Source organism: Elephas maximus, chromosome 4 (genome assembly GCF_024166365.1).
Source record: "Elephas maximus indicus isolate mEleMax1 chromosome 4, mEleMax1 primary haplotype, whole genome shotgun sequence".
Lineage (NCBI taxonomy): Eukaryota > Metazoa > Chordata > Mammalia > Proboscidea > Elephantidae > Elephas > Elephas maximus.
Genome location: NC_064822.1, coordinates 364,865 through 391,762, shown reverse-complemented (window position 1 = coordinate 391,762; position 26,898 = coordinate 364,865).

Here is a 26,898-nt window from a genome sequence, read left to right as displayed (position 1 = left end):
AGGGTGTTAGTGTTGTTTGTTGTTAGTGGGTTAGGTTTGTTTGTTGTTTGGTTAGGGTTGTTTGTTGTTAGGGGGTTAGTGTTGTTTGTTGTTAGGGGTTTAGGGTTGTTTCTTGTTGGGGTTTAGTGGTTTCTGTTGTTAGGGTGTTAGTGTTGTTTGTTGTTAGGGTGTTAGTGTTTTGTGTTGTTAGGGGGTTAGTGTTGTTTGATGTTAGGGGGTAAGGGTTGTTTGTTGTTAGGGGGTTAGTGTTGTTTGTTGTTAGGGTGTTAGGGTTGTTTGTTGTTAGTGGGTTAGGGTTGTTTGTTGTTAGTGGGTTAGTTTTTTTGGTTTTTAGGGGTTAGGGTTGTTTGTTGTTTGGGGGTTAGTGTTTGTTGTTAGGGGGTTAGTGTTTGTTGTTAGGGGGTTAGGGTTGTTTGTTGTTAGGGTGTTAGTGTTCTTTGATGTTAGGGTTTTAGGGTTGTTTGTTGTTAGGGGGTTAGTGTTGTTTGTTGTTAGGGGGTTAGGGTTGTTTGTTGCTAGGGTGTTAGTTTTGTTTGTCTTTAGGGGTTAGGGTTGTTTGTTGTTAGGGTGTTAGTTTTGTTTGTTGTTAGTGGGTTAGGTTTGTTTGTTGTTTGGTTAGGGTTGGTTGTTGTTAGGGTGTTAGTGTTGTTTGTTGTTAGGGGTTTAGGGTTGTTTCTTGTTGGGGTTTAGTGGTTTTTGTTGTTAGGGTGTTAGTGTTGTTTGTTGTTAGGATGTTAGTGTTTTGTGTTGTTCGGGGGTTAGTGTTGTTTGATGTTAGGGGTTTAGGGTTGTTTGTTGTTAGGGGGTTAGGGTTGTTTGTTGTTAGTGGGTTAGGGTTGTTTGTTGTTAGTGGGTTAGTGTTTTTGGTTTTTAGGGGTTAGGGTTGTTTGTTGTTTGGTGGTTTGTGTTTGTTGTTAGGGGGCTAGGGTTGTTTGTTGGTAGGGTGTTAGTGTTCTTTGATGTTAGGGGTTTAGGATTGTTTGTTGTTAGGGGGTTAGTGTTGTTTGTTGTTACGGTGTTAGGGTTGTTTGTTGTTAGTGGGTTAGGTTTTGTGTTGTTAGGGGGTTAGTATTGTTCGTTGCTGGGGGTTAGTGTTGTTTGTTCTTAGGGCGTTAGTTTTGTTTGTTCTTAGGGGTTAGGGCTGGTTGTTGTTAGGGTGTTAGTGTTGTTTGTTGTTAGGGGGTTAGTGTTGTTTGTTGTTAGGGGTTTAGGGTTGTTTCTTGTTAGGGGGTTAGTGTTGTTTGTTGTTAGGGGCTTAGGGTTGTTTCTTGTTGGTTTTTAGTTGTGTTTGTTGTCCGGGTGTTAGTGTTGTTTGTTGTTAGGGGCTTAGTATTGTTTGTTTTTAGGGGTTCAGTGTTGTTTGCTTTTAGGGTTTTAGGGTTGCTTGTTTTTTAGGGGTGAGTGTTGTTTGTTGTTTTGGGGGTTAGGATTGTTTGTTTTTAGGGGGTTAGTGTTGTTTGTGGTTAGGGCGTTACTGTTGGATGTTGTTAGCGGGTTAGTGTTTTTTGTTTTTAGTGGGTTAGTGCTGGTTGCTGTTATTGGCTTAGTGTTGTTTGTTTTTAGGGGTTCAGTGTTGTTTGTTCTTAGGGTTTTAGGGTTGTTTGTTTTTAGGGGGTTAGTGTTGTTTGTTTTTAGGGGGTTAGGATTTTTTGTTGTTAGGGGGTTAGTGTTGTTGGTTGTTCGGGGATTAGGGTTGTTTGTTGTTAGGGGGTTAGAGTTGTTTGTTGTTTGGGGGTTAGGGCTGTTTGTTGTTACGGGGTTAGTGTTGTTTGTTGTTACGTGGTTAGGGTAGTTTCTTGTTAGGGGTTTAGTGTTGTTTGTTGTTAGGGGGTTAGTGTTTGTTGTTAGGGGTTTCGGGTTGTTTCTTGTTGGGGTTTAGTGGTTTTCGTTGTTAGGGTGTTAGTGTTGTTTGTTGTTAGGGTCTTAGTGTTTTGTGTTGTTAGGGGGTTAGTGTTGTTTGATGTTAGGGGTTTAGGGTTGTTTGTTGTTAGGGTGTTAGTGTTGTTTGTTGTTAGTGGGTTAGGTTTGTTTGTTGTTTGGTTAGGGTTGTTTGTTGTTAGGGGGTTAGTGTTGTTTGTTGTTAGGGGTTTAGGGTTGTTTCTTGTTGGGGTTTAGTGGTTTCTGTTGTTAGGGTGTTAGTGTTGTTTGTTGTTAGGGTGTTAGTGTTTTGTGTTGTTAGGGGGTTAGTGTTGTTTGATGTTAGGGGGTAAGGGTTGTTTGTTGTTAGGGGGTTAGTGTTGTTTGTTGTTAGGGTGTTAGGGTTGTTTGTTGTTAGTGGGTTAGGGTTGTTTGTTGTTAGTGGGTTAGTTTTTTTGGTTTTTAGGGGTTAGGGTTGTTTGTTGTTTGGGGGTTAGTGTTTGTTGTTAGGGGGTTAGGGTTGTTTGTTGTTAGGGTGTTAGTGTTCTTTGATGTTAGGGTTTTAGGGTTGTTTGTTGTTAGGGGGTTAGTGTTGTTTGTTGTTAGGGGGTTAGGGTTGTTTGTTGTTAGGGTGTTAGTGTTGTTTGTTGTTAGGGGGTTAGGGTTGTTGTTGTTAGGGTGTTAGTGATGTTTGTTGTTAGTGGGTTAGGGTTTTTTGCTGTTTGGTTAGGGTTGTTTGTTGTTAGGGGGTTAGTGTTTGTTGTTAGGGGTTTCGGGTTGTTTCTTGTTGGGGTTTAGTGGTTTTTGTTTTTAGGGTGTTAGTGTTGTTCGTTGTTAGGGTGTTAGTGTTTTGTGTTGTTAGGGGGTTAGTGTTGTTTGATGTTAGGGGTTTAGGGTTGTTTGTTGTTAGGGGGTTAGTGTTGTTGGTTGTTCGGGGATTAGGGTTGTTTGTTGTTAGGGGGTTAGAGTTGTTTGTTGTTTGGGGGTTAGGGCTGTTTGTTGTTACGGGGTTAGTGTTGTTTGTTGTTACGTGGTTAGGGTAGTTTCTTGTTAGGGGTTTAGTGTTGTTTGTTGTTAGGGGGTTAGTGTTTGTTGTTAGGGGTTTCGGGTTGTTTCTTGTTGGGGTTTAGTGGTTTTCGTTGTTAGGGTGTTAGTGTTGTTTGTTGTTAGGGTCTTAGTGTTTTGTGTTGTTAGGGGGTTAGTGTTGTTTGATGTTAGGGGTTTAGGGTTGTTTGTTGTTAGGGGGTTAGGGTTGTTTGTTGTTAGTGGGTTAGGGTTGTTTGTTGTTAGTGGTTTAGGGTTGTTTGTTGTTAGTGGGTTAGTATTTTTGGTTTTTAGGGGTTAGGGTTGTTTGTTGTTTGGGGGTTAGTGTTTGTTGTTAGGGGGTTAAGGTTGTTTGTTGTTAGGGTGTTAGTGTTCTTTGATGTTAGGGGTTTAGGGTTGTTTGTTGTTAGGGTGTTAGTGTTCTTTGATGTTAGGGCTTTAGGGTTGTTTGTTGTTAGGGGGTTAGTGTTGTTCGTTGTTGGGGGTTAGGGTTGTTTCTTGTTACGGGGTTAGTGTTGTTTGTTGTTACGGGGTTAGGGTAGTTTCTTGTTCGGGGTTTAGTGTTGTTTTTTGTTAGGGGGTTAGTGTTTGTATTTATGGGTTTAGGGTTGTTTCTTGTTGGGGTTTAGGGGTTTTTGTTGTTAGGGTGTTAGTGTTGTTTGTTGTTAGGGTGTTAGTGCTTTGTGTTGTTAGGGGGTTAGTGTTGTTTGATGTTAGGGGTTTAGGGTTGTTTGTTGTTAGGGGGTTAGTGTTGTTTGTTTTTAAGGGGTTAGGATTGTTTGTTGTTAGGGGGTTAGTGTTGGTTGTTGTTAGCGTGTCAGTGTTTTTTGTTGTTATAGTGTTAGTGCTGTTTGTTGTTAGGGGCTTAGTGTTGTTTGTTTTAAGGGGTTCAGTGTTGTTTGTTTTTAGGGTTTTAGGGTTGTTTGTTTTTAGGGTGTTAGTGTCGTTTGTTGTTAGGGGTTAGTGTTTTTGTTCTTAGGGGTTAGTGTTGTTTCTTGTTAGAGGGTTAGTGTTGTTTGTTCTTAGGGGATGAGAGTTGTTTGTTTTTAGGGGTTTATTGTTGTTCTTTTTAGGGGGTTAGTGTTGTTTGTTGTTAGGTGGTTAGGACTGTGGTTAGGGGGTTAGTGTTGTTTGTTCTTACGGGGTTAGTGTTGTTTGTGGTTAGGGGGTTAGTGTTGTAGGTTGTTAGGGGTTAGGATTGTTTGTTGTTAGGGGCTTAGGGGTGTTTGTTGTTAGGGGGTTAAGGTTGTTTGTTGTTAGGAGGTTAATGATGTTTGTTGTTACGGGGTTAGGTTAGTTTCTTGTTAGGGGTTTAGTGTTGTTTGTTTTTAGGGGGTTAGTGTTTGTTGTTAGGGGTTTAGGGTTGTTTCTTATTGGGGTTTAGTGGTTTTTGTTGTTAGGGTGTTAGTGTTGTTTGTTGTTAGGGTTTTAGTGTTGTTTGTTGTTAGGGGGTTAGTGTTGTTTGATGTTAGGGGTTTAGGGTTGTTTGTTGTGAGGGGGTTAGGGTTTTTTTTTGTTAGTGGGGTAGTGTTTTTCGTTTTTAGGGGTTAGGGTTGTTTGTTGTTAGGGTGTTAGTGTTGTTTGTTGTTAGGGGTTTAGGGTTGTTTCTTGTTGGGGTTTAGTGGTTTTTGTTGTTAGGGTGTTAGTGTTGTTTGTTGTTCGGGTGTTAGTGTTTTGTGTTGTTAGGGGGTTAGTGTTGTTTGATTTTAGGGGTTTAGGGTTGTTTGTTGTTAGGGGGTTAGTGTTGTTTGTTGTTAGGGTGTTAGGGTTGTTTGTTGTTAGTGGGTTAGTGTAGTTTGTTGTTAGTGGGTTAGTGTTTTTGGTTTTTAGGGGTTAGGGTTGTTTGTTGTTTGGGGGTTAGTGTTTGTTGTTAGGGGGTTAGGGTTGTTTGTTGTTAGGGTGTTAGTGTTCTTTGATGTTAGGGGTTTAGGGTTGTTTGTTGTTAGGGGGTTAGTGTTGTTTGTTGTTACGGGGTTAGGGTAGTTTCCTGTTCGGGGTTTAGTGTTGTTTTTTGTTAGGGGGTTAGTGTTTGTTGTTAGGGGTTTAGGGTTGTTTGTTGTTTGTGGGTTAGGGTTGTTTGTTGTTACGGGTTAGTGTTGTTTGTTGTTATGGGGTTAGGGTAGTTTCTTGTTAGGGGTTCAGTGTTGTTTGTTGTTAGGGGGTTAGTGTTTGTTGTTAGGGGTTTAGTGTTGTTTCTGGTTGGGGTTTAGTGGTTTTTGTTGTTAGGGTGTTAGGGTTGTTTGTGGTTAGGGTGTTAGTGTTTTGTGTCGTTAGGGGGTTAGTGTTGTTTCATGTTAGGGGTTAAGGGTTGTTTGTTGTTAGGGGGTTAGTGTTGTTTGTTGTTAGGGTGTTAGGGTTGTTTGTTGTTAGTGGGTTAGTGTTGTTTGTTGTTAGTGGGTTAGTTTTTTTGGTTTTCAGGGGTTAGGGTTTGTTGTTTGGGGGTCAGTGTTTGTTGTTAGGGGGTTAGGGTTGTTTGTTGTTAGGGTGTTAATGTTCTTTGATGTTAGGGGTTTAGGGTTGTTTGTTGTTAGGGGGTTAATGTTGTTTGTTGTTAGGGGGTTAGGTTTGTTTGTTGTTAGGGTGTTAGTGTTGTTTGTTGTTAGGGGATTAGGGTTGTTTGTTGTTAGGGTGTTAGTGTTGTTTGCTTTTAGTGGGTTAGGGTTTTTTCTTGTTTGGTTAGGGTTGTTTGTTGTTAGGGGGTTAGTGTTGTTTGTTCCTAGGGGTTTAGCATTGTTTCTTGTTGGGGTTTAGTGGTTTTTCTTGTTAGGGTGTTAGTGTTTATTGTGGTTAGGGTGTTAGTGTTGTTGGTTGTTCGGGGATTAGGATTGTTTGTTGTTAGGGGGTTAGGGTTGTTTGTTGTTTGGGGGTTAGGGCTGTTTGTTCTTACGGGGTTAGTGTTGTTTGTTGTTAGGGGTTTAGGGTTGTTTCTTGTTGGGGTTTAGTGGTTTCTGTTGTTAGGGTGTTAGTGTTGTTTGTTGTTAGGGTGTTAGTGTTTTGTGTTGTTAGGGGGTTAGTGTTGTTTGATGTTAGGGGGTAAGGGTTGTTTGTTGTTAGGGGGTTAGTGTTGTTTGTTGTTAGGGTGTTAGGGTTGTTTGTTGTTATTGGTTTAGGGTTTTTTGTTGTTTGGTTAGGGTTGTTTGTTAGGGGGTTAGTGTTGTTTGTTGTTAGGGGTTTAGGGTTGTTTGTTGTTAGGGTGTTAGTGTTGTTTGTTTTTAGGGAGTTAGGGTTGTTTGTTGTTAGGGTGTTAGTTTTGTTTGTTGTTAGTGGGTTAGGGTTTTTTGTTGTTTGGTTAGGGTTGTTTTTTGTTAGGGGGTTAGTGTTGTTTGTTGTTAGGGGTTTAGGGTTGTTTCTTGTTGGGGTTTAGTGGTTTTTGTTGTTAGGGTGTTAGTGTTTATTGTGGTTAGGGGGTTATTGTTGTTTGGTTGTTCGGGGGGTTAGGATTGTTTGTTGTTAAGGGGTTAGGGTTGTTTGTTGTTTGGGGGTTAGGGTTGTTTGTTGTTACGGGGTTAGGGTAGTTTCTTGTTAGGGGTTCAGTGTTGTTTGTTGTTAGGGGGTTAGTGTTTGTTGTTAGGGGTTTCGGGTTGTTTCTTGTTGGGGTTCAGTTGTTTTTGTTGTTAGGGTGTTAGTGTTGTTTGTTGTTAGGGTGTTAGTGTTTTGTGTCGTTAGGGGGTTAGTGTTGTTTGATGTTAGGGGTTACGGGTTGTTTGTTGTTAGGGGGTTAGTGTTGTTTGTTGTTAGGGGGTTAGTGTTGTTTGTTGTTAGGGGTTTAGGGTTGTTTCTTGTTGGGGTTTAGTGGTTTTTGTTGTTAGAGTGTTAGTGTTTATTGTGGTTAGGGGGTTAGTGTTGTTGGTTGTTCGTGGGGTTAGGATTGTTTGTTGTTAAGGGGTTAGGGTTGTTTGTTGTTTGGGGGTTAGGGTTGTTTGTTGTTACGGGTTAGTGTTGTTTGTTGTTATGGGGTTAGGGTAGTTTCTTGTTAGGTGTTCAGTGTTGTTTGTTGTTAGGGGGTTAGTGTTTGTTGTTAGGGGTTTAGGGTTGTTTCCGGTTGGGGTGTTAGTGTTGTTTGTTGTTAGGGTGTTAGTGTTTTGTGTCGTTAGGGGGTTAGTGTTGTTTGATGTTAGGGGTTAAGGGTTGTTTGTTGTTAGGGGGTTAGTGTTGTTTGTTGTTAGGGTGTTAGGGTTGTTTGTTGTTAGTGGGTTAGGGTTGTTTGTTGTTAGTGGGTTAGTTTTTTTGATTTTTAGGTGTTAGGGTTGTTTGTTGTTTTGGGGTTAGTGTTTGTTGTTAGGGGGTTAGGGTTGTTTGTTGTTAGGGTGTTAATGTTCTTTGATGTTAGGGGTTTAGGATTGTTTGTTGTTAGGGGGTTAGTGTTGTTTGTTGTCAGGCGGTTAGGTTTGTTTGTTGTTAGGGTGTTAGTGTTGTTTGTTGTTAGGGGGTTAGTGTTGTTTGTTGTTAGGGTGTTAGGGTTGTTTTTTGTTAGTGGTTTAGGGTAGTTTGTTGTTAGTGGGTTAGTGTTTTTGGTTTTTAGGGGTTAGGGTTTTTTGTTGTTTGGGGGTTAGTGTTTGTTTTTAGGGGGTTAGGGTTGTTTGTTGTTAGGGTGTTAGTGTTCTTTGATGTTAGGGGTTTAGGGTTGTTTGTTGTTAGGGGGTTAGTGTTGTTCGTTGTTAGGGGGTTGGGGTTGTTCCTTGTTACGGGGTTAGTGTTGTTTGTTGTTAAGGGGTTAGGGTAGTTTCTTGTTCGGGGTTTAGTGTTGTTTTTTGTTAGGGGATTAGTGTTTGTTGTTAGGGGTTTAAGGTTGTTTGTTGTTAGGGTGTTAGTGTTGTTTGTTGTTAGGGAGTTAGAGTTGTTTGTTGTTAGGGTGTTAGTGTTGTTTGTTGTTAGTGGGTTAGGGTTTTTTGTTGTTTGGTTAGGGTTGTTTTTTGTTAGGGGGTTAGTGTTGTTTGTTGTTAGGGGTTTAGGGTTGTTTCTTGGGGTTTAGGGTTTTTGTTGTTAGGGTGTTAGTGTTTATTGTGGTTAGGGGGTTAGTGTTGTTTGGTTGTTCGGGGGGTTAGGATTGTTTGTTGTTAAGGGGTTAGGGTTGTTTGTTGTTTGGGGGTTAGGGTTGTTTGTTGTTTGGGGGTTAGGGTTGTTTGTTGTTATGGGTTAGTGTTGTTTGTTGTTACGGAGTTAGGGTAGTTTCTTGTTAGGGGTTCAGTGTTGTTTGTTGTTAGGGGGTTAGTGTTTGTTGTTAGGGGTTTCGGGTTGTTTCTTGTTGGGGTTTAGCTGTTTTTGTTGTTAGGGTGTTAGTGTTGTTTGTTGTTAGGGTGTTAGTGTTTTGTGTCGTTAGGGGGTTAGTGTTGTTTGATGTTAGGGGTTACGGGTTGTTTGTTGTTAGGGGGTTAGTGTTGTTTGTTGTTAGGGTGTTAGGGTTGTTTGTTGTTAGTGGGTTAGGGTTGTTTGTTGTTAGTGGGTTAGTGTTTTTGGTTTTTAGGGGTTAGGGTTGTTTGTTGTTTGGGGGTTAGTGTTTTTAGTTAGGGGTTTAGTGTTGTTTTTTGTTAGGGGGTTAGTGTTTGTTGTTAGGGGGTTAGTGTTGTTTGTTGTTAGGGGGTTAGGGTTGTTTGTTGTTAGGGTGTTAGTGTTGTTTGTTGTTAGGGGGTTAGGGTTGTTTGTTGTTAGGGTGTTAGTGTTGTTTGTTGTTAGGGGTTTAGGGTTGTTTCTTGTTGGGGTTTAGTGGTTTTTGTTGTTAGGGTGTTAGTGTCGTTTGTTGTTAGGGTGTTAGTGTTTTGTGATGTTAGGGGGTTAGTGTTGTTTGATGTTAGGGTTTTAGGGTTGTTTGTTGTTAGGGTGTTAGTGTTGTTTGTTGTTAGGGGGTTAGGGTTGTTTGTTGTTTGGGGGTTAGGGTTGTTTGTTGTTACGGGGTTAGTGTTGTTTGTTGTTACGGGGTTAGGGTAGTTTCTTGTTAGGGGTTTAGTGTTGTTTGTTGTTAGGGGGTTAGTGTTTGTTGTTAGGGCTTTCGGGTTGTTTCTTGTTGGGGTTTAGTGGTTTTTGTTGTTAGGGTGTTAGTGTTGTTTGTTGTTAGGGTGTTAGTGTTTTGTGTTGTTAGGGGGTTAGTGTTGTTTGATTTTAGGGGTTTAGGGTTGTTTGTTGTTAGGGGGTTAGTGTTGTTTGTTGTTAGGGTGTTAGGGTTGTTTGTTGTTAGTGGGTTAGGGTAGTTTGTTGTTAGTGGGTTAGTGTTTTTGGTTTTTAGGGGTTAGGGTTGTTTGTTGTTTGGGGGTTAGTGTTTGTTGTTAGGGGGTTAGGGTTGTTTCTTGTTACGGGGTTAGTGTTGTTTGTTGTTACGGGGTTAGGGTAGTTTCTTGTTCGGGGTTTAGTGTTGTTTTTTGTTAGGGGGTTAGTGTTTGTTGTTAGGGGTTTAGGGTTGTTTGTTGTTTGGGGGTTAGGGTTGTTTGTTGTTACGGGTTAGTGTTGTTTGTTGTTATGGGGTTAGGGTAGTTTCTTGTTAGGGGTTCAGTGTTGTTTGTTGTTAGGGGGTTAGTGTTTGTTGTTAGGGGTTTAGTGTTGTTTCTGGTTGGGGTTTAGTGGTTTTTGTTGTTAGGGTGTTAGTGTTGTTTGTTGTTAGGGTGTTAGTGTTTTGTGTCGTTAGGGGGTTAGTGTTGTTTGATGTTAGGGGTTAAGGGTTGTTTGTTGTTAGGGGGTTAGTGTTGTTTGTTCTTAGGGTGTTAGGGTTGTTTGTTGTTAGTGGGTTAGTGTTGTTTGTTGTTAGTGGGTTAGTTTTTTTGGTTTTTAGGGGTTAGGGTTGTTTGTTGTTTGGGGGTCAGTGTTTGTTGTTAGGGGGTTAGGGTTGTTTGTTGTTAGGGTGTTAATGTTCTTTGATATTAGGGGTTTAGGGTTGTTTGTTGTTAGGGGGTTAATGTTGTTTGTTGTTAGGGGGTTAGGTTTGTTTGTTTTTAGGGTGTTAGTGTTGTTTGTTGTTAGGGGATTAGGGTTGTTTGTTGTTAGGGTGTTAGTGTTGTTTGTTGTTAGTGGGTTAGGGTTTTTTCTTGTTTGGTTAGGGTTGTTTGTTGTTAGGGCGTTAGTGTTGTTTGTTCTTAGGGGTTTAACGTTGTTTCTTGTTGGGGTTTAGTGGTTTTTCTTGTTAGGGTGTTAGTGTTTATTGTGGTTAGGGGGTTAGTGTTGTTGGCTGTTCGGGGGTTAGGATTGTTTGTTGTTAGGGGGTTAGGGTTGTTTGTTGTTTGGGGGTTAGGGCTGTTTGTTCTTACGGGGTTAGTGTTGTTTGTTGTTAGGGGTTTAGGGTTGTTTCTTGTTGGGGTTTAGTGGTTTCTGTTGTTAGGGTGTTAGTGTTGTTTGTTGTTAGGGTGTTAGTGTTTTGTGTTGTTAGGGGGTTAGTGTTGTTTGATGTTAGGGGGTAAGGGTTGTTTGTTGTTAGGGGGTTAGTGTTGTTTGTTGTTAGGGTGTTAGGGTTGTTTGTTGTTATTGGTTTAGGGTTTTTTGTTGTTTGGTTAGGGTTGTTTGTTGTTAGGGGGTTAGTGTTGTTTGTTGTTAGGGGTTTAGGGTTGTTTGTTGTTAGGGAGTTAGTGTTGTTTGTTTTTAGGGAGTTAGGGTTGTTTGTTGTTAGGGTGTTATTTTTGTTTGTTGTTAGTGGGTTAGGGTTTTTTGTTGTTTGGTTAGGGTTGTTTTTTGTTAGGGGGTTAGTGTTGTTTGTTGTTAGGGGTTTAGGGTTGTTTCTTGTTGGGGTTTAGTGGTTTTTGTTGTTAGGGTGTTAGTGTTTATTGTGGTTAGGGGGTTATTGTTGTTTGGTTGTTCGGGGGGTTAGGATTGTTTGTTGTTAAGGGGTTAGGGTTGTTTGTTGTTTGGGGGATAGGGTTGTTTGTTGTTTGGGGGTTAGGGTTGTTTGTTGTTATGGGTTAGTGTTGTTTGTTGTTACGGGGTTAGGGTAGTTTCTTGTTAGGGGTTCAGTGTTGTTTGTTGTTAGGGGGTTAGTGTTTGTTGTTAGGGGTTTCGGGTTGTTTCTTGTTGGGGTTTAGTTGTTTTTGTTGTTAGGGTGTTAGTGTTGTTTGTTGTTAGGGTGTTAGTGTTTTGTGTCGTTAGGGGGTTAGTGTTGTTTGATGTTAGGGGTTACGGGTTGTTTGTTGTTAGGGGGTTAGTGTTGTTTGTTGTTAGGGGGTTAGTGTTGTTTGTTGTTAGGGGTTTAGGGTTGTTTCTTGTTGGGGTTTAGTGGTTTTTGTTGTTAGAGTGTTAGTGTTTATTGTGGTTAGGGGGTTAGTGTTGTTGGTTGTTAGGGGGTTAGTGTTTGTTGTTAGGGGTTTCGGGTTGTTTCTTGTTGGGGTTTAGTTGTTTTTGTTGTTAGGGTGTTAGTGTTGTTTGTTGTTAGGGTGTTAGTGTTTTGTGTCGTTAGGGGGTTAGTGTTGTTTGATGTTAGGGGTTACGGGTTGTTTGTTGTTAGGGGGATAGTGTTCTTTGTTTTTAGGGGTTTAGGGTTGTTTCTTGTTGGGGTTTAGTGGTTTTTGTTGTTAGAGTGTTAGTGTTTATTTTGGTTAGGGGGTTAGTGTTGTTGGTTGTTCGTGGGGTTAGGATTGTTTGTTGTTAAGGGGTTAGGGTTGTTTGTTGTTTGGGGGTTAGGGTTGTTTGTTGTTACGGGTTAGTGTTGTTTGTTGTTATGGGGTTAGGGTAGTTTCTTGTTAGGTGTTCAGTGTTGTTTGTTGTTAGGGGGTTAGTGTTTGTTGTTAGGGGTTTAGGGTTGTTTCCGGTTGGGGTGTTAGTGTTGTTTGTTTTTAGGGTGTTAGTGTTTTGTGTCGTTAGGGGGTTAGTGTTGTTTGATGTTAGGGGTTAAGGGTTGTTTGTTGTTAGGGGGTTAGTGTTGTTTGTTGTTAGGGTGTTAGGGTTGTTTGTTGTTAGTGGGTTAGGGTTGTTTGTTGTTAGTGGGTTAGTTTTTTTGATTTTTAGGGGTTAGGGTTGTTTGTTGTTTTGGGGTTAGTGTTTGTTGTTAGGGGGTTAGGGTTGTTTGTTGTTAGGGTGTTAATGTTCTTTGATATTAGGGGTTTAGGATTGTTTGTTGTTAGGGGGTTAGTGTTGTTTGTTGTTAGGGGGTTAGGTTTGTTTGTTGTTAGGGTGTTAGTGTTGTTTGTTGTTAGGGGGTTAGTGTTGTTTGTTGTTAGGGTGTTAGGGTTGTTTTTTGTTAGTGGTTTAGGGTAGTTTGTTGTTAGTGGGTTAGTGTTTTTGGTTTTTAGGGGTTAGGGTTTTTTGTTGTTTGGGGGTTAGTGTTTGTTTTTAGGGGGTTAGGGTTGTTTGTTGTTAGGGTGTTAGTGTTCTTTGATGTTAGGGGTTTAGGGTTGTTTGTTGTTAGGGGGTTAGTGTTGTTCGTTGTTAGGGGGTTGGGGTTGTTTCTTGTTACGGGGTTAGTGTTGTTTGTTGTTAAGGGGTTAGGGTAGTTTCTTGTTCGGGGTTTAGTGTTGTTTTTTGTTAGGGGATTAGTGTTTGTTGTTAGGGGTTTAGGGTTGTTTGTTGTTAGGGTGTTAGTGTTGTTTGTTGTTAGGGAGTTAGGGTTGTTTGTTGTTAGGGTGTTAGTGTTGTTTGTTGTTAGTGGGTTAGGGTTTTTTGTTGTTTGGTTAGGGTTGTTTTTTGTTAGGGGGTTAGTGTTGTTTGTTGTTAGGGGTTTAGGGTTGTTTCTTGGGGTTTAGGGTTTTTGTTGTTAGGGTGTTAGTGTTTATTGTGGTTAGGGGGTTAGTGTTGTTTGGTTGTTCGGGGGGTTAGGATTGTTTGTTGTTAAGGGGTTAGGGTTGTTTGTTGTTTGGGGGTTAGGGTTGTTTGTTGTTTGGGGGTTAGGGTTGTTTGTTGTTATGGGTTAGTGTTGTTTGTTGTTACGGAGTTAGGGTAGTTTCTTGTTAGGGGTTCAGTGTTGTTTGTTGTTAGGGGGTTAGTGTTTGTTGTTAGGGGTTTCGGGTTGTTTCTTGTTGGGGTTTAGCTGTTTTTGTTGTTAGGGTGTTAGTGTTGTTTGTTGTTAGGGTGTTAGTGTTTTGTGTCGTTAGGGGGTTAGTGTTGTTTGATGTTAGGGGTTACGGGTTGTTTGTTGTTAGGGGGTTAGTGTTGTTTGTTGTTAGGGTGTTAGGGTTGTTTGTTGTTAGTGGGTTAGGGTTGTTTGTTGTTAGTGGGTTAGTGTTTTTGGTTTTTAGGGGTTAGGGTTGTTTGTTGTTTGGGGGTTAGTGTTTGTAGTTAGGGGGTTAGGGTTGTTTGTTGTTAGGGTGTTAGTGTTCTTTGATGTTAGGGGTTTAGGGTTGTTTGTTGTTAGGGGGTTAGTGTTGTTTGTTGTTAGGGGGTTAGGGTTGTTTGTTGTTAGGGTGTTAGTGTTGTTTGTTGTTAGGGGGTTAGGGTTGTTTGTTGTTAGGGTGTTAGTGTTGTTTGTTGTTAGGGGTTTAGGGTTGTTTCTTGTTGGGGTTTAGTGGTTTTTGTTTTTAGGGTGTTAGTGTCGTTTGTTGTTAGGGTGTTAGTGTTTTGTGATGTTAGGGGGTTAGTGTTGTTTGATGTTAGGGTTTTAGGGTTGTTTGTTGTTAGGGTGTTAGTGTTGTTTGTTGTTAGGGGGTTAGGGTTGTTTGTTGTTTGGGGGTTAGGGTTGTTTGTTGTTACGGGGTTAGTGTTGTTTGTTGTTACGGGGTTAGGGTAGTTTCTTGTTAGGGGTTTAGTGTTGTTTGTTGTTAGGGGGTTAGTGTTTGTTGTTAGGGCTTTCGGGTTGTTTCTTGTTGGGGTTTAGTGGTTTTTGTTGTTAGGGTGTTAGTGTTGTTTGTTGTTAGGGTGTTAGTGTTTTGTGTTGTTAGGGGGTTAGTGTTGTTTGATTTTAGGGGTTTAGGGTTGTTTGTTGTTAGGGGGTTAGTGTTGTTTGTTGTTAGGGTGTTAGGGTTGTTTGTTGTTAGTGGGTTAGGGTAGTTTGTTGTTAGTGGGTTAGTGTTTTTGGTTTTTAGGGGTTAGGGTTGTTTGTTGTTTGGGGGTTAGTGTTTGTTGTTAGGGGGTTAGGGTTGTTTCTTGTTACGGGGTTAGTGTTGTTTGTTGTTACGGGGTTAGGGTAGTTTCTTGTTCGGGGTTTAGTGTTGTTTTTTGTTAGGGGGTTAGTGTTTGTTGTTAGGGGTTTAGGGTTGTTTGTTGTTTGGGGGTTAGGGTTGTTTGTTGTTACGGGTTAGTGTTGTTTGTTGTTATGGGGTTAGGGTAGTTTCTTGTTAGGGGTTCAGTGTTGTTTGTTGTTAGGGGGTTAGTGTTTGTTGTTAGGGGTTTAGTGTTGTTTCTGGTTGGGGTTTAGTGGTTTTTGTTGTTAGGGTGTTAGTGTTGTTTGTTGTTAGGGTGTTAGTGTTTTGTGTCGTTAGGGGGTTAGTGTTGTTTGATGTTAGGGGTTAAGGGTTGTTTGTTGTTAGGGGGTTAGTGTTGTTTGTTGTTAGGGTGTTAGGGTTGTTTGTTGTTAGTGGGTTAGTGTTGTTTGTTGTTAGAGGGTTAGTTTTTTTGGTTTTTAGGGGTTAGGGTTGTTTGTTGTTTGGGGGTCAGTGTTTGTTGTTAGGGGGTTAGGGTTGTTTGTTGTTAGGGTGTTAATGTTCTTTGATATTAGGGGTTTAGGGTTGTTTGTTGTTAGGGGGTTAATGTTGTTTGTTGTTAGGGGGTTAGGTTTGTTTGTTTTTAGGGTGTTAGTGTTGTTTGTTGTTAGGGGATTAGGGTTGTTTGTTGTTAGGGTGTTAGTGTTGTTTGTTGTTATTGGGTTAGGGTTTTTTCTTGTTTGGTTAGGGTTGTTTGTTGTTAGGGCGTTAGTGTTGTTTGTTCTTAGGGGTTTAACGTTGTTTCTTGTTGGGGTTTAGTGGTTTTTCTTGTTAGGGTGTTAGTGTTTATTGTGGTTAGGGGGTTAGTGTTGTTGGCTGTTCGGGGGTTAGGATTGTTTGTTGTTAGGGGGTTAGGGTTGTTTGTTGTTTGGGGGTTAGGGCTGTTTGTTCTTACGGGGTTAGTGTTGTTTGTTGTTAGGGGTTTAGGGTTGTTTCTTGTTGGGGTTTAGTGGTTTCTGTTGTTAGGGTGTTAGTGTTGTTTGTTGTTAGGGTGTTAGTGTTTTGTGTTGTTAGGGGGTTAGTGTTGTTTGATGTTAGGGGGTAAGGCTTGTTTGTTGTTAGGGGGTTAGTGTTGTTTGTTGTTAGGGTGTTAGGGTTGTTTGTTGTTATTGGTTTAGGGTTTTTTGTTGTTTGGTTAGGGTTGTTTGTTGTTAGGGGGTTAGTGTTGTTTGTTGTTAGGGGTTTAGGGTTGTTTGTTGTTAGGGAGTTAGTGTTGTATGTTTTTAGGGAGTTAGGGTTGTTTGTTGTTAGGGTGTTAGTTTTGTTTGTTGTTAGTGGGTTAGGGTTTTTTGTTGTTTGGTTAGGGTTGTTTTTTGTTAGGGGGTTAGTGTTGTTTGTTGTTAGGGGTTTAGGGTTGTTTCTTGTTGGGGTTTAGTGGTTTTTGTTGTTAGGGTGTTAGTGTTTATTGTGGTTAGGGGGTTAGTGTTGTTTGGTTGTTCGGGGGGTTAGGATTGTTTGTTGTTAAGGGGTTAGGGTTGTTTGTTGTTTGGGGGTTAGGGTTGTTTGTTGTTTGGGGGTTAGGGTTGTTTGTTGTTATGGGTTAGTGTTGTTTGTTGTTACGGGGTTAGGGTAGTTTCTTGTTAGGGGTTCAGTGTTGTTTGTTGTTAGGGGGTTAGTGTTTGTTGTTAGGGGTTTCGGGTTGTTTCTTGTTGGGGTTTAGTTGTTTTTGTTGTTAGGGTGTTAGTGTTGTTTGTTGTTAGGGTGTTAGTGTTTTGTGTCGTTAGGGGGTTAGTGTTGTTTGATGTTAGGGGTTACGGGTTGTTTGTTGTTAGGGGGTTAGTGTTGTTTGTTGTTAGGGGGTTAGTGTTGTTTGTTGTTAGGGGTTTAGGGTTGTTTCTTGTTGGGGTTTAGTGGTTTTTGTTGTTAGAGTGTTAGTGTTTATTGTGGTTAGGGGGTTAGTGTTGTTGGTTGTTAGGGGGTTAGTGTTTGTTGTTAGGGGTTTCGGGTTGTTTCTTGTTGGGGTTTAGTTGTTTTTGTTGTTAGGGTGTTAGTGTTGTTTGTTGTTAGGGTGTTAGTGTTTTGTGTCGTTAGGGGGTTAGTGTTGTTTGATGTTAGGGGTTACGGGTTGTTTGTTGTTAGGGGGTTAGTGTTGTTTGTTGTTAGGGGGTTAGTGTTCTTTGTTGTTAGGGGTTTAGGGTTGTTTCTTGTTGGGGTTTAGTGGTTTTTGTTGTTAGAGTGTTAGTGTTTATTTTGGTTAGGGGGTTAGTGTTGTTGGTTGTTCGTGGGGTTAGGATTGTTTGTTGTTAAGGGGTTAGGGTTGTTTGTTGTTTGGGGGTTAGGGTTGTTTGTTGTTACGGGTTAGTGTTGTTTGTTGTTATGGGGTTAGGGTAGTTTCTTGTTAGGTGTTCAGTGTTGTTTGTTGTTAGGGGGTTAGTGTTTGTTGTTAGGGGTTTAGGGTTGTTTCCGGTTGGGGTGTTAGTGTTGTTTGTTGTTAGGGTGTTAGTGTTTTGTGTCGTTAGGGGGTTAGTGTTGTTTGATGTTAGGGGTTAAGGGTTGTTTGTTGTTAGGGGGTTAGTGTTGTTTGTTGTTAGGGTGTTAGGGTTGTTTGTTGTTAGTGGGTTAGGGTTGTTTGTTGTTAGTGGGTTAGTTTTTTTGATTTTTAGGGGTTAGGGTTGTTTGTTGTTTTGGGGTTAGTGTTTGTTGTTAGGGGGTTAGGGTTGTTTGTTGTTAGGGTGTTAATGTTCTTTGATATTAGGGGTTTAGGATTGTTTGTTGTTAGGGGGTTAGTGTTGTTTGTTGTTAGGGGGTTAGGTTTGTTTGTTGTTAGGGTGTTAGTGTTGTTTGTTGTTAGGGGGTTAGTGTTGTTTGTTGTTAGGGTGTTAGGGTTGTTTTTTGTTAGTGGTTTAGGGTAGTTTGTTGTTAGTGGGTTAGTGTTTTTGGTTTTTAGGGGTTAGGGTTTTTTGTTGTTTGGGGGTTAGTGTTTGTTTTTAGGGGGTTAGGGTTGTTTGTTGTTAGGGTGTTAGTGTTCTTTGATGTTAGGGGTTTAGGGTTGTTTGTTGTTAGGGGGTTAGTGTTGTTCGTTGTTAGGGGGTTGGGGTTGTTTCTTGTTACGGGCTTAGTGTTGTTTGTTGTTAAGGGGTTAGGGTAGTTTCTTGTTCGGGGTTTAGTGTTGTTTTTTGTTAGGGGATTAGTGTTTGTTGTTAGGGGTTTAGGGTTGTTTGTTGTTAGGGTGTTAGTGTTGTTTGTTGTTAGGGAGTTAGGGTTGTTTGTTGTTAGGGTGTTAGTGTTGTTTGTTGTTAGTGGGTTAGGGTTTTTTGTTGTTTGGTTAGGGTTGTTTTTTGTTAGGGGGTTAGTGTTGTTTGTTGTTAGGGGTTTAGGGTTGTTTCTTGTTGGGGTTTAGTGGTTTTTGTTGTTAGGGTGTTAGTGTTTATTGTGGTTAGGGGGTTAGTGTTGTTTGGTTGTTCGGGGGGTTAGGATTGTTTGTTGTTAAGGGGTTAGGGTTGTTTGTTGTTTGGGGGTTAGGGTTGTTTGTTGTTTGGGGGTTAGGGTTGTTTGTTGTTATGGGTTAGTGTTGTTTGTTGTTACGGAGTTAGGGTAGTTTCTTGTTAGGGGTTCAGTGTTGTTTGTTGTTAGGGGGTTAGTGTTTGTTGTTAGGGGTTTCGGGTTGTTTCTTGTTGGGGTTTAGCTGTTTTTGTTGTTAGGGTGTTAGTGTTGTTTGTTGTTAGGGTGTTAGTGTTTTGTGTCGTTAGGGGGTTAGTGTTGTTTGATGTTAGGGGTTACGGGTTGTTTGTTGTTAGGGGGTTAGTGTTGTTTGTTGTTAGGGTGTTAGGGTTGTTTGTTGTTAGTGGGTTAGGGTTGTTTGTTGTTAGTGGGTTAGTGTTTTTGGTTTTTAGGGGTTAGGGTTGTTTGTTGTTTGGGGGTTAGTGTTTGTAGTTAGGGGGTTAGGGTTGTTTGTTGTTAGGGTGTTAGTGTTCTTTGATGTTAGGGGTTTAGGGTTGTTTGTTGTTAGGGGGGTAGTGTTGTTTGTTGTTAGGGGGTTAGGGTTGTTTGTTGTTAGGGTGTTAGTGTTGTTTGTTGTTAGGGGGTTAGGGTTGTTTGTTGTTAGGGTGTTAGTGTTTTGTGTTGTTAGGGGGTTAGTGTTGTTTGATGTTAGGGGTTTAGGGTTGTTTGTTGTTAGGGGTTTAGGGTTGTTTGTTGTTAGGGTGTTAGGGTTGTTTTTTGTTAGTGGTTTAGGGTAGTTTGTTGTTAGTGGGTTAGTGTTTTTGGTTTTTAGGGGTTAGGGTTTTTTGTTGTTTGGGGGTTAGTGTTTGTTGTTAGGGGGTTAGGGTTGTTTGTTGTTAGGGTGTTAGTGTTCTTTGATGTTAGGGTTTTAGTGTTGTTTGTTGTTAGGGGGTTAGTGTTGTTCGTTGTTAGGGGGTTGGGGTTGTTTCTTGTTACGGGGTTAGTGTTGTTTGTTGTTAAGGGGTTAGGGTAGTTTCTTGTTCGGGGTTTAGTGTTGTTTTTTGTTAGGGGATTAGTGTTTGTTGTTAGGGGTTTAGGGTTGTTTGTTGTTAGGGTGTTAGTGTTGTTTGTTGTTAGGGAGATAGGGTTGTTTGTTGTTAGGGTGTTAGTGTTGTTTGTTGTTAGTGGGTTAGGGTTTTTTGTTGTTTGGTTAGGGTTGTTTTTTGTTAGGGGGTTAGTGTTGTTTGTTGTTAGGGGTTTAGGGTTGTTTCTTGTTGGGGTTTAGTGGTTTTTGTTGTTCGGGTGTTAGTGTTTATTGTGGTTAGGGGGTTAGTGTTGTTTTGTTGTTCGGGGGGTTAGGATTGTTTGTTGTTAAGGGGTTAGGGTTGTTTGTTGTTTGGGGGTTAGGGTTGTTTGTTGTTTGGGGGTTAGGGTTGTTTGTTGTTATGGGTTAGTGTTGTTTGTTGTTACGGGGTTAGGGTTGTTTCTTGTTAGGGGTTCAGTGTTGTTTGTTGTTAGGGGGTTAGTGTTTGTTGTTAGGGGTTTAGGGTTGTTTCTTGTTGGGGTTTAGTTGTTTTTGTTGTTAGGGTGTTAGTGTTGTTTGTTGTTAGGGTGTTAGTGTTTTGTGTCGTTAGGGGGTTAGTGTTGTTTGATGTTAGGGGTTACGGGTTGTTTGTTGTTAGGGGGTTAGTGTTGTTTGTTGTTAGGGTGTTAGGGTTGTTTGTTTTTAGTGGGTTAGGGTTGTTTGTTGTTAGTGGGTTAGTTTTTTTGGTTTTTAGGGGTTAGTGTTGTTTGTTGTATGGGGGTTAGTGTTTGTTGTTAGGGGGTTAGGGTTGTTTGATGTTAGGGTGTTAGTGTTCTTTGATGTTAGGGGTTTAGGGTTGTTTGTTGTTAGGGGGTTAGTGTTGTTTGTTGTTAGGGGGTTAGGGTTGTTTGTTGTTAGGGTGTTAGTGTTGTTTGTTGTTAGGGGGTTAGGTTTGTTTGTTGTTAGGGTGTTAGTGTTGTTTGTTGTTAGTGGGTTAGGGTTTTTTGTTGTTTGGTTAGGGTTGTTTGTTGTTAGGGTGTTAGTGTTTTGTGTTGTTAGGGGGTTAGTGTTGTTTGATTTTAGGGGTTTAGGGTTGTTTGTTGTTAGGGGGTTAGTGTTGTTTGTTGTTAGGGTGTTAGGGTTGTTTGTTGTTAGTGGGTTAGGGTAGTTTGTTGTTAGTGGGTTAGTGTTTTTGGTTTTTAGGGGTTAGGGTTGTTTGTTGTTTGGGGGTTAGTGTTTGTTGTTAGGGGGTTAGGGTTGTTTGTTGTTAGGGTGTTAGTGTTCTTTGATGTTAGGGGTTTAGGGTTGTTTGTTGTTAGGGGGTTAGTGTTGTTTGTTGTTAGGGGGTTAGGGTTGTTTCTTGTTACGGGGTTAGTGTTGTTTGTTGTTACGGGGTTAGGTAGTTTCTTGTTCGGGGTTTAGTGTTGTTTTTTGTTAGGGGGTTAGTGTTTGTTGTTAGGGGTTTAGGGTTGTTTGATGTTCGGGGTTTAGGGTTGTTTGTTGTTAGGGGGTTAGTGTTGTTTGTTGTTAGGGGGTTAGTGTTGTTTGTTCTTAGGGGTTTAGCGTTGTTTCTTGTTGGGGTTTAGTGGTTTTTCTTGTTAGGGTGTTAGTGTTTATTGTGGTTAGGGGGTTAGTGTTGTTGGTTGTTCGGGGGTTAGGATTGTTTGTTGTTAGGGGGTTAGGGTTGTTTGTTGTTTGGGGGTTAGGGCTGTTTGTTCTTACGGGGTTAGTGTTGCTTGTTGTTAGGGGTTTAGGGTTGTTTCTTGTTGGGGTTTAGTGGTTTCTGTTGTTAGGGTGTTAGTGTTGTTTTTGTTAGGGTGTTAGAGTTTTGTGTTGTTAGGGGGTTAGTGTTGTTTGATGTTAGGGGGAAAGGGTTGTTTGTTGTTAGGGGGTTAGTGTTGTTTGTTGTTAGGGTGTTAGGGTTGTTTGTTGTTAGTGGGTTAGAGTTTTTTGTTGTTTGGTTAGGGTTGTTTGTTGTTAGGGGGTTAGTGTTGTTTGTTGTTAGGGGTTTAGGGTTGTTTGTTGTTAGGGTGTTAGTGTTGTTTGTTGTTAGGGAGTTAGGGTTGTTTGTTGTTAGGTTGTTAGTGTTGTTTGTTGTTAGTGGGTTAGGGTTTTTTGTTGTTTGGTTAGGGTTGTTTTTTGTTAGGGGGTTAGTGTTGTTTGTTGTTAGGGGTTTAGGGTTGTTTCTTGTTGGGGTTTAGTGGTTTTTGTTGTTAGGGTGTTAATGTTTATTGTGGTTAGGGGGTTAGTGTTGTTTGGTTGTTCGGGGGGTTAGGATTGTTTGTTGTTAAGGGGTTAGGGTTGTTTGTTGTTTGGGGGTTAGGGTTGTTTGTTGTTTGGGGGTTAGGGTTGTTTGTTGTTATGGGTTAGTGTTGTTTGTTGTTACGGGGTTAGGGTAGTTTCTTGTTAGGGGTTCAGTGTTGTTTGTTGTTAGGGGGTTAGTGTTTGTTGTTAGGGGTTTAGGGTTGTTTCTTGTTGGGGTTTAGTTGTTTTTGTTGTTAGGGTGTTAGTGTTGTTTGTTGTTAGGGTGTAAGTGTTTTGTGTCGTTAGGGGGTTAGTGTTGTTTGATGTTAGGGGTTACGGGTTGTTTGTTGTTAGGGGGTTAGTGTTGTTTGTTGTTAGGGGGTTAGTGTTGTTTGTTGTTAGGGGTTTAGGGTTGTTTCTTGTTGGGGTTTAGTGGTTTTTGTTGTTAGAGTGTTAGTGTTTATTGTGGTTAGGGGGTTAGTGTTGTTGGTTGTTCGGGGGGTTAGGATTGTTTGTTGTTAAGGGGTTAGGGTTGTTTGTTGTTACGGGTTAGTGTTGTTTGTTGTTATGGGGTTAGGGTAGTTTCTTGTTAGGTGTTCAGTGTTGTTTGTTGTTAGGGGGTTAGTGTTTGTTGTTAGGGGTTTAGGGTTGTTTCCGGTTGGGGTGTTAGTGTTGTTTGTTGTTAGGGTGTTAGTTTTTTGTGTCGTTAGGGGGTTAGTGTTGTTTGATGTTAGGGGTTAAGGGTTGTTTGTTGTTAGGGGGTTAGTGTTGTTTGTTGTTAGGGTGTTAGGGTTGTTTTTTGTTAGTGGGTTAGGGTTGTTTGTTGTTAGTGGGTTAGTTTTTTTGATTTTTAGGGGTTAGGGTTGTTTGTTGTTTGGGGGTTAGTGTTTGCTCTTAGGGGGTTAGGGTTGTTTGTTGTTAGGGTGTTAATGTTCTTTGATGTTAGGGGTTTAGGATTGTTTGTTGTTAGGGGGTTAGTGTTGTTTGTTGTTAGGGGGTTAGGTTTGTTTGTTGTTAGGGTGTTAGTGTTGTTTGTTGTTAGGGGGTTAGGGTTGTTTGTTGTTAGGGTGTTAGTGTTGTTTGTTGTTAGTGGGTTAGGGTTTTTTGTTGTTTGGTTAGGGTTGTTTGTTGTTAGGGGGTTAGTGTTGTTTGTTCTTAGGGGTTTAGCATTGTTTCTTGTTGGGGTTTAGTGGTTTTTCTTGTTAGGGTGTTAGTGTTTATTGTGGTTAGGGGGTTAGTGTTGTTGGTTGTTCGGGGGTTAGGATTGTTTGTTGTTAGGGGGTTAGGTTTGTTTGTTGTTTGGGGGTTAGGGCTGTTTGTTGTTACGGGGTTAGTGTTGTTTGTTGTTACGGGGTTAGGGTAGTTTCTTGTTAGGGGTTTAGTGTTGTTTGTTGTTAGGGGGTTAGTGTTTGTTGTTAGGGGTTTCGGGTTGTTTCTTGTTGGGGTTTAGTGGTTTTTTTGTTAGGGTGTTAGTGTTGTTTGTTGTTAGGGTGTTAGTGTTTTGTGTTGTTAGGGGGTTAGTGTTGTTTGATGTTAGGGGTTTAGGTTTGTTTGTTGTTAGGGGGTTAGTGTTGTTTGTTGTTAGGGTGTTAGGGTTGTTTGTTGTTAGAGGTTTAGGGTTGTTTGTTGTTAGTGGGTTAGTGTTTTTGGTTTTTAGGGGTTAGGGTTGTTTGTTGTTTGGGGGTTAGTGTTTGTTGTTAGGGGGTTAGGGTTGTTTGTTGTTAGGGTGTTAGTGTTCTTTGATGTTAGGGGTTTAGGGTTGTTTGTTGTTAGGGGGTTAGTGTTGTTCGTTGTTAGGGGGTTGGGGTTGTTCCTTGTTACGGGGTTAGTGTTGTTTGTTGTTAAGGGGTTAGGGTAGTTTCTTGTTCGGGGTTTAGTGTTGTTTTTTGTTAGGGGATTAGTGTTTGTTGTTAGGGGTTTAAGGTTGTTTGTTGTTAGGGTGTTAGTGTTGTTTGTTGTTAGGGAGTTAGAGTTGTTTGTTGTTAGGGTGTTAGTGTTGTTTGTTGTTAGTGGGTTAGGGTTTTTTGTTGTTTGGTTAGGGTTGTTTTTTGTTAGGGGGTTAGTGTTGTTTGTTTTTAGGGGTTTAGGGTTGTTTCTTGGGGTTTAGGGTTTTTGTTGTTAGGGTGTTAGTGTTTATTGTGGTTAGGGGGTTAGTGTTGTTTGGTTGTTCGGGGGGTTAGGATTGTTTGTTGTTAAGGGGTTAGGGTTGTTTGTTGTTTGGGGGTTAGGGTTGTTTGTTGTTTGGGGGTTAGGGTTGTTTGTTGTTATGGGTTAGTGTTGTTTGTTGTTACGGAGTTAGGGTAGTTTCTTGTTAGGGGTTCAGTGTTGTTTGTTGTTAGGGGGTTAGTGTTTGTTGTTAGGGGTTTCGGGTTGTTTCTTGTTGGGGTTTAGCTGTTTTTGTTGTTAGGGTATTAGTGTTGTTTGTTGTTAGGGTGTTAGTGTTTTGTGTCGTTAGGGGGTTAGTGTTGTTTGATGTTAGGGGTTACGGGTTGTTTGTTGTTAGGGGGTTAGTGTTGTTTGTTGTTAGGGTGTTAGGGTTGTTTGTTGTTAGTGGGTTAGGGTTGTTTGTTGTTAGTGGGTTAGTGTTTTTGGTTTTTAGGGGTTAGGGTTGTTTGTTGTTTGGGGGTTAGTGTTTTTAGTTAGGGGTTTAGTGTTGTTTTTTGTTAGGGGGTTAGTGTTTGTTGTTAGGGGGTTAGTGTTGTTTGTTGTTAGGGGGTTAGGGTTGTTTGTTGTTAGGGTGTTAGTGTTGTTTGTTGTTAGGGGGTTAGGGTTGTTTGTTGTTAGGGTGTTAGTGTTGTTTGTTGTTAGGGGTTTAGGGTTGTTTCTTGTTGGGGTTTAGTGGTTTTTGTTGTTAGGGTGTTAGTGTCGTTTGTTGTTAGGGTGTTAGTGTTTTGTGATGTTAGGGGGTTAGTGTTGTTTGATGTTAGGGTTTTAGGGTTGTTTGTTGTTAGGGTGTTAGTGTTGTTTGTTGTTAGGGGGTTAGGGTTGTTTGTTGTTTGGGGGTTAGGGTTGTTTGTTGTTACGGGGTTAGTGTTGTTTGTTGTTACGGGGTTAGGGTAGTTTCTTGTTAGGGGTTTAGTGTTGTTTGTTGTTAGGGGGTTAGTGTTTGTTGTTAGGGCTTTCGGGTTGTTTCTTGTTGGGGTTTAGTGGTTTTTGTTGTTAGGGTGTTAGTGTTGTTTGTTGTTAGGGTGTTAGTGTTTTGTGTTGTTAGGGGGTTAGTGTTGTTTGATTTTAGGGGTTTAGGGTTGTTTGTTGTTAGGGGGTTAGTGTTGTTTGTTGTTAGGGTGTTAGGGTTGTTTGTTGTTAGTGGGTTAGGGTAGTTTGTTGTTAGTGGGTTAGTGTTTTTGGTTTTTAGGGGTTAGGGTTGTTTGTTGTTTGGGGGTTAGTGTTTGTTGTTAGGGGGTTAGGGTTGTTTCTTGTTACGGGGTTAGTGTTGTTTGTTGTTACGGGGTTAGGGTAGTTTCTTGTTCGGGGTTTAGTGTTGTTTTTTGTTAGGGGGTTAGTGTTTGTTGTTAGGGGTTTAGGGTTGTTTGTTGTTTGGGGGTTAGGGTTGTTTGTTGTTACGGGTTAGTGTTGTTTGTTGTTATGGGGTTAGGGTAGTTTCTTGTTAGGGGTTCAGTGTTGTTTGTTGTTAGGGGGTTAGTGTTTGTTGTTAGGGGTTTAGTGTTGTTTCTGGTTGGGGTTTAGTGGTTTTTGTTGTTAGGGTGTTAGTGTTGTTTGTTGTTAGGGTGTTAGTGTTTTGTGTCGTTAGGGGGTTAGTGTTGTTTGATGTTAGGGGTTAAGGGTTGTTTGTTGTTAGGGGGTTAGTGTTGTTTGTTCTTAGGGTGTTAGGGTTGTTTGTTGTTAGTGGGTTAGTGTTGTTTGTTGTTAGTGGGTTAGTTTTTTTGGTTTTTAGGGGTTAGGGTTGTTTGTTGTTTGGGGGTCAGTGTTTGTTGTTAGGGGGTTAGGGTTGTTTGTTGTTAGGGTGTTAATGTTCTTTGATATTAGGGGTTTAGGGTTGTTTGTTGTTAGGGGGTTAATGTTGTTTGTTGTTAGGGGGTTAGGTTTGTTTGTTTTTAGGGTGTTAGTGTTGTTTGTTGTTAGGGGATTAGGGTTGTTTGTTGTTAGGGTGTTAGTGTTGTTTGTTGTTAGTGGGTTAGGGTTTTTTCTTGTTTGGTTAGGGTTGTTTGTTGTTAGGGCGTTAGTGTTGTTTGTTCTTAGGGGTTTAACGTTGTTTCTTGTTGGGGTTTAGTGGTTTTTCTTGTTAGGGTGTTAGTGTTTATTGTGGTTAGGGGGTTAGTGTTGTTGGCTGTTCGGGGGTTAGGATTGTTTGTTGTTAGGGGGTTAGGGTTGTTTGTTGTTTGGGGGTTAGGGCTGTTTGTTCTTACGGGGTTAGTGTTGTTTGTTGTTAGGGGTTTAGGGTTGTTTCTTGTTGGGGTTTAGTGGTTTCTGTTGTTAGGGTGTTAGTGTTGTTTGTTGTTAGGGTGTTAGTGTTTTGTGTTGTTAGGGGGTTAGTGTTGTTTGATGTTAGGGGGTAAGGGTTGTTTGTTGTTAGGGGGTTAGTGTTGTTTGTTGTTAGGGTGTTAGGGTTGTTTGTTGTTATTGGTTTAGGGTTTTTTGTTGTTTGGTTAGGGTTGTTTGTTGTTAGGGGGTTAGTGTTGTTTGTTGTTAGGGGTTTAGGGTTGTTTGTTGTTAGGGAGTTAGTGTTGTTTGTTTTTAGGGAGTTAGGGTTGTTTGTTGTTAGGGTGTTATTTTTGTTTGTTGTTAGTGGGTTAGGGTTTTTTGTTGTTTGGTTAGGGTTGTTTTTTGTTAGGGGGTTAGTGTTGTTTGTTGTTAGGGGTTTAGGGTTGTTTCTTGTTGGGGTTTAGTGGTTTTTGTTGTTAGGGTGTTAGTGTTTATTGTGGTTAGGGGGTTATTGTTGTTTGGTTGTTCGGGGGGTTAGGATTGTTTGTTGTTAAGGGGTTAGGGTTGTTTGTTGTTTGGGGGATAGGGTTGTTTGTTGTTTGGGGGTTAGGGTTGTTTGTTGTTATGGGTTAGTGTTGTTTGTTGTTACGGGGTTAGGGTAGTTTCTTGTTAGGGGTTCAGTGTTGTTTGTTGTTAGGGGGTTAGTGTTTGTTGTTAGGGGTTTCGGGTTGTTTCTTGTTGGGGTTTAGTTGTTTTTGTTGTTAGGGTGTTAGTGTTGTTTGTTGTTAGGGTGTTAGTGTTTTGTGTCGTTAGGGGGTTAGTGTTGTTTGATGTTAGGGGTTACGGGTTGTTTGTTGTTAGGGGGTTAGTGTTGTTTGTTGTTAGGGGGTTAGTGTTGTTTGTTGTTAGGGGTTTAGGGTTGTTTCTTGTTGGGGTTTAGTGGTTTTTGTTGTTAGAGTGTTAGTGTTTATTGTGGTTAGGGGGTTAGTGTTGTTGGTTGTTAGGGGGTTAGTGTTTGTTGTTAGGGGTTTCGGGTTGTTTCTTGTTGGGGTTTAGTTGTTTTTGTTGTTAGGGTGTTAGTGTTGTTTGTTGTTAGGGTGTTAGTGTTTTGTGTCGTTAGGGGGTTAGTGTTGTTTGATGTTAGGGGTTACGGGTTGTTTGTTGTTAGGGGGATAGTGTTCTTTGTTGTTAGGGGTTTAGGGTTGTTTCTTGTTGGGGTTTAGTGGTTTTTGTTGTTAGAGTGTTAGTGTTTATTTTGGTTAGGGGGTTAGTGTTGTTGGTTGTTCGTGGGGTTAGGATTGTTTGTTGTTAAGGGGTTAGGGTTGTTTGTTGTTTGGGGGTTAGGGTTGTTTGTTGTTACGGGTTAGTGTTGTTTGTTGTTATGGGGTTAGGGTAGTTTCTTGTTAGGTGTTCAGTGTTGTTTGTTGTTAGGGGGTTAGTGTTTGTTGTTAGGGGTTTAGGGTTGTTTCCGGTTGGGGTGTTAGTGTTGTTTGTTTTTAGGGTGTTAGTGTTTTGTGTCGTTAGGGGGTTAGTGTTGTTTGATGTTAGGGGTTAAGGGTTGTTTGTTGTTAGGGGGTTAGTGTTGTTTGTTGTTAGGGTGTTAGGGTTGTTTGTTGTTAGTGGGTTAGGGTTGTTTGTTGTTAGTGGGTTAGTTTTTTTGATTTTTAGGGGTTAGGGTTGTTTGTTGTTTTGGGGTTAGTGTTTGTTGTTAGGGGGTTAGGGTTGTTTGTTGTTAGGGTGTTAATGTTCTTTGATATTAGGGGTTTAGGATTGTTTGTTGTTAGGGGGTTAGTGTTGTTTGTTGTTAGGGGGTTAGGTTTGTTTGTTGTTAGGGTGTTAGTGTTGTTTGTTGTTAGGGGGTTAGTGTTGTTTGTTGTTAGGGTGTTAGGGTTGTTTTTTGTTAGTGGTTTAGGGTAGTTTGTT